This window comes from Microtus oregoni, unplaced genomic scaffold (genome assembly GCF_018167655.1).
Source record: "Microtus oregoni isolate MIOR12 unplaced genomic scaffold, Mior012 000017F_ref0000208, whole genome shotgun sequence".
NCBI lineage: Eukaryota > Metazoa > Chordata > Mammalia > Rodentia > Cricetidae > Microtus > Microtus oregoni.
In genome coordinates, this window is record NW_024543076.1 from 37,247,992 (window position 1) to 37,254,385 (window position 6,394).

The following is a 6,394-nucleotide window of genomic DNA, read 5'->3' on the forward strand; positions in this document are numbered from 1 at the left end:
TAGAGAAGGGAGAGGAATTTCAGATTGTAGAGGGCCCATAGATAGAATTACCTTATTGACAGTTCTGAGATCTGTCACCATTCTCCATTTACTAGATTTCTTTTTAACAACAAATACAGGAGAATTCCAAGGTCTGGTGGATTCTTCAATATGTTGAGTATCTAGTTGCTCTCATACCAGATTTTCTAAAACCTGCAACTTATCTTCATCTAGAGGCCACTTCTTAACCCATATCAGTTTCTCAGTAAACCATTTTAAAGATAGGGCTGTTGGTACTTCAAAAGGTTTGCTAGGTTCTTTTACAGTCTGAATGGCTGGTGACCTTTGTATGCAGTTCCTTATAATATCCTTCCCAGAATTATGAGTTCCTGGACTGCAGGAATGTTAATCTGGGTGTTCCATTGCTGCAGTAGGTCATGACCCCATAAATTTACTGCAATGTTAGCCACATATGGCCTCAATTTCCCTCTTTGACTGTCTGGCCCAATACCATCAACCAATCTTGTGTTTTGTCCAACTTGAGATATGGTTCTAATTCCTAGTAACTGAACATCTGACTCATGAAGAGGCTAATTTGGATGCCAAGATTCTGGAGTAATGATACTCACATCCACACCTGTGCCTATCAAACCAATAATTACAATGCCATTTATACACACTCCAAGCTTTGTTCTTTGATCATTCATAAAAGTCTGCCAGAACATACATATACTATTTTCTAGTGGAATTTTTGACTTATCCTCCATGTTTATGCCATCATCTAGAACAGTATGGATTTTTACAGAAGCATCTGGATTTTTTTATTTTCCCGGTGTGACATGTCATCCACGGTGACTGGAAATGAATGACCACTTTTGGCTGGGGGACTTGCGAGAAGCCCCTCAAGGAGTTTCTCAATAATGTTGGGTTGCATTGTCTGTCTTTAGTAGTTGATCTGCATTCATTGGTCCAGTGTTGGCCTTTGCCACACCTTCTACATATATCTGAATGCTGAGTCCTTCCATTCTTACCATTCCCAGAGTAGATATTATTCTTAGGAAATAGTCATCTACAATCTCTTATCTGATAAAATTAGAACATTCGGCATTTTGATGTTTTCTCATTCCTTTGGAAATTTCTTTTCCTACACAAGATTCAGTATTATAGTCAATTGTCTTAATGTTCATTGTATGCAGGATCTATTTATCCATATGTGCTGATCTAAACATTAAAGGCTCAAGTATCTTTTTCCATTCTAAGTTGGCATTTTCAAAATCCAGAGATTCACTAGATTCATCTAGCATTTGGGTCTGTTACTCCTATTTGTATAGACTTAGTAAATCTTTGTAAAAAGTCAGTAAAGGGTTCTCTCTGGCCCTGTTTAACCCTGGTATATGATTCAATTCATTTTTCTGGATCTTGAATCCTGTCCCAAAAATTTAAGGTTGCTTTGTGGCATAGGAAAAAGATTTGTTCATCATAAAGAGCTTGAACCTGTGGGTCAGCATAAGGACCTTCACCAAGAATTTGATCATGGGAATCTGAAGGCCTTTTGCTTTTCTTTGTTCCAAAAGTTTTGCCTCTTCTCTGAAATAAAATCTAAACATTAATTGAGGTCCATCATCCAGGACTGCTGAAACTAACTGAATCCAGTCATGTAGCATTGCTTTGATGCCAGAAGACCATGTCTTTATCATCTCCCAACAAATGTGCAATGCAAGCCATAAGTTACAACACCTTGCTTAATTTCTTTTTGATCATTCCTTCCTATAGGTATCCATCTACATTCTTTGGATCGTTTGGGGCATTTAGAACTTGATGATTTGTCAAAGTAGATAACAGGGTAGGAAGCTAAAACCCTGGCTAAGTCATCTCTGACAGCTTCTGGCAATGTTGAATCCTGTCCTCATGCCTTCTTTCCCTGTTAATCAGCTCTAATAATTTCCTCAATTATTTCAAAACTTTTTACTATTGTCTTTTGTAAAGCCTGGACCTCCTGTCCTGTATGTATTTTCAGTGATTTCATTATGGTGCCTAGCCTCTGGTCCTCATTCTGCAAATTTGATTTCAAGGTCTGAAGTTTCTCCTTTAAAGATAACATCTCATCTTTGGATATTACTTGAATAGAGTGCAGATTGCCATTCAGGAGAGACAGTCTATCTGCTAACTTATCATAATATTTTAACAAATTTTGATTGTCAAATTCAACAGTATTAATGCTTTCAGATAACTTCCTAGTACCCTTAGATATGGATTTAATTTTGTCTGTCAAATTAATGTTATCCATTTTAATAGTATTTTTTTCAGATAACTTTTGATTTTTGATGGTATTAATCCTGTCAACTAGCTGTTCATTATTAATCTGTAAAATTGCATTATTCCTAAAAGTGCCATATTCTTTCCTAATGAGAGAATATGAAGAAAATAACTGATTCCCAATACCCAATAAATAGAATTATCATCATAACCATATAAGCCTAGCATAATACAATGCATAGTATTAGCAAAAATGTTACTAAAGTTTCAATATAAATGTAGTCTGCCGTATTGATGTATTAATTATGTGTTATATGATCCAGTAAACTGTATCAGGTGTAGTAATCTTTATTGTCCTGCAGATGCTGTGGTTGCAGAGTCTTGGTGGCAACAGAAATGGTCTTGAGCCATTTTAGTTTCTCAGCCGCTTCAGTTTCCTCCCTTGGTACTGGTTAAATACTGAGAAATATGCTTTGCTTGACAAAGTAGAAGCAATTAAATCAAATCCAAACACGGAGCAAGAAACCCAGAACTCATGGGCAGGGAGCAGAAACCGAAATCTGCAGACGTCACAGCACGGCAAGGAACCGGGCCAGGAAACTGGGCCTGGGAACTACAGCACGGAACTGTGCCAGGGACCATGGCAATTGTGCATGTGCTTGGGAAATTTCAAAGTTGCCACATGCTTTAAGCTCAGCTAAGTGAAGGTTCTACAAAAGAAAAGAAAAAAAAAAACACGTAGGTAAAAGCAAGCCAAACAGGCAGGGTTGGCAGGGTTGGGAGACAGTTTGGGCAATGAACCAGGGCAAGGCCTGTAGGCTGTCCACCCGGTAGGCATGGAGTTTGAATCCACGTGGGCCCCAGATGAAGAAGAAGGACACTTATAAGAAATCCCACACCAACTCAGAATTGAGAAATAGACAGTTATTCATTTAGGGGTAGACTCACAAATCAGAATACTCTGCTGTAATGGAGATCAGAAACCAAATTCCACAGACATAAAAAGAGTCGAGACACATGCTCTACATCGGTATAAATATGAAATGAGGCCATGCAACAGTAGGCGGGTAACTACTGGCTGTAAGACTTCCTACAGCACCAGTATGTATTAGCGTGCAATATAAACATTTATACATATGTGTAAGAAATAATGTCTCTATGATTAAAATATAATGTTGTGACTATATATATATATATATATACATATATATACATATATATCACATAAGTTATATTTTATTTATAGACATCCCATAAATATCTATGTTCTATGAAAGCAAATAGAGATCTCTACTTTTAAGAAAATAACTAGATATTTTTTCAATATCTGTGTCCAGTAAGTCTTTTGGGAACAGTTATTTTCACTAGATAAAAGTCTCTAGTAGATTTGCATTCCAAGCTACTTACTCAGTAGAAAACTATGGATGTGTGTGTTATATTGAAAAACTGTGCTTCACTAATACACACTATAGGAATGTACTCTGTTGAAATTATGTCAAGCTCTTCTAAGGCTTTGTTCATGACTATTTTACTTGCCTGCTGTAAATCCAATAGTTGCACAAATAAGTAATAATATTCTGTATTTGTCTTTCTGTGCCATTTTTTCACTTAGCCTAATATCCTGCAGTTCCATCAATTTGTGAAAATTAAAGAATTTCATTCTTGAAACGGAATATCTATATGAATTCACTTGCAAAGGGAGCAACTTAAACTCTAACACTCAAGGTATATATGAAAAAATAACTGAAAATGGGACAAAGACTTAAATATAAGACCTGAAAATCTGGATCAACTACAGCACATATAATGCAAAGTGCATGCATTTGAATATAGTTCTGGAGAAAATATTTTAAAAATTATCCTCAAAACACAGAATAAAAAGCGAATGTTTGATAAATGGATTATATCAACTGAAAATTTCATTCATAACAAATAAAATAATAATAGTCTAAAAAATATCTCATTAGGGAAAATATTTCCAAGCTATGTATTGAATAAAGAATTAATATAAAAATGCATAAATAGTCCAAGTAATATTCACAAGAAAACAATAATTTAAAAACCTGACATTAAAATTGTAAATGGAGCTAGAGACATGGCCCAGCAGTTTAAAGCATTTAATGTGCTTGCATAGGACCTAAACTCAGGGTCTAGTAGCTTATAACCTTCTAGAGCTCCACTTCCAAGAACTTTGACCCTGTTTGACCTCAAGGTATCTACATTCTTATGCACATACCCACACAGAAGCGTATACACATGTTCTTAACATACATAATCAATCAAGAGGTTCACTAATGCATTTATGGATAAATAATGAAACAGAATTCCTTTCTACAATTACAGACCATATTTAATTTTGACCCTGACTTTCTATCTACTTTCTTTTTCCAATTCCCCTTATATAACAAACTCTTGGCCTTATAGAGGAATAATTTATTAATTAATCATTAATTATTCATGGAGAAATTAAACACATTCTAAAATCAGTCATCTGAGCTCTACTCATTTTCTGAAAACAAAATAATATAACAAGTTAATAAATTTTTCAAAAAATGCAAATCTGTTAATTTTAATCAAAGGGAATATAAATTTTTAAGGGTCAATTTGTTCTGAGTCATGGTGGTACATTTTTTCTTCTATGTATTAATCCAGTAACAGAAAATAAAATATTTTTGGAGAGATAAAATGTTCTAAACATGTATGTAAATGGGAACCATGTAATTCATCCTTCCAATAAGGACATGAGTTCATAAGGACCAACAATCAGTAATCACACCAAAGTAAATCAGGGCTAAACCTAAACTAGATAGTTTTGGTTGCAACCTATGAGACAAGGGCGAAGAATAAGCAACCACAGAAAAGAGTATGATTTGCATAAGTATTACTACAGGTTGTGAACTAGATTGCTATGGCATTTATTTTTTTTTAAATTCCACCAGTCATGTCATCAATGCTAAGACAGCTTTCAGGAAGGAAGATGTGTGAGTCTATTCAATTTAATATCATACTTTCACAAAGTTCACACAAGAAATAAAAAGAAGCTGAGTTTGAACAAATAAGTCAGAGTAGATGACCAAACTTACACAAAACTTGTATTTTTAGTGTCAAACATGGAATTGCATTTGTTTCTGTAAATAGCACAAGAGGGCACACATGATGAAAACAAATCTTTTACCAAACTTTACCCTCTACACATTAAACAGCTCTCCATTATCCTACACTGTATTTGTAAAATCAAACCATTCTGGAATAAACATTAGCTATTTTGTCATTCCTGTCAAGTACCAAGTTACTTATTTTTTTGTATCATCTTTGTGTTAGAACAAAAATAAAATTTTATACTGATTTCAGTGTCCAGGTAATTTTCTTCCAGTGCAATGGTCTGGGATTAAGCACCCTGCTATGCATGGATTCCTTCAAGTCGTGTCATCCCTGGGCAGCTGGTCCTGGGTACTATAAAAAAGAAGGTTGAGCAATCCATAGAGAACAAGACAATAAGCAGACCCTTCCATGATGTCTGCATCTGTTCCTGCCTCCAGATTCCTGCCTTGTGTGATTTTCTACTCTCAGTAGCATTTACAAAGCATTCTGCACTTTTTATGATGAACTGCAATATGTAGCTATGAAAGAAATAAGTGCCTTCTTACCCAAATTGATTTTGATCATCATGTTTTATCCCATCAATAATAATCCTAACTGAAGCTCCTGTATTTCCTACAATCAAGAGACAGATGCAAGAGGATTTTCTATGATTTCAAATTCAGCCTAGATTACATATTGAGTTCTAAGACAGCCATGGCTCTATAAGAAAACACAGTTTGAAATTCAATAATCTCTAAATTATACAAAATAAAATACCAATAATGGGCTAGGGACAGTACTTATAGGTTAAGTACTATGCAAACATGAGAATTTGGTTAAGATTTCGAGCACTTACATGAAAGCTGAACATGCCAGTGCATGTGTTTAATACCAGTGATGTGTTGTAAGGATAACCTTGAGTTTACTGGGCAGGCAGTCTATCTGAATCCACAAGTTATAGGTTCAGTAAGAGACCCTATCTCTCAATATAAGGTGTGCAATTATTAGAAAGACTCACAATGTCAACATCCAGGCATTACAAGTACACATACAAACACACACACACACACACACACAC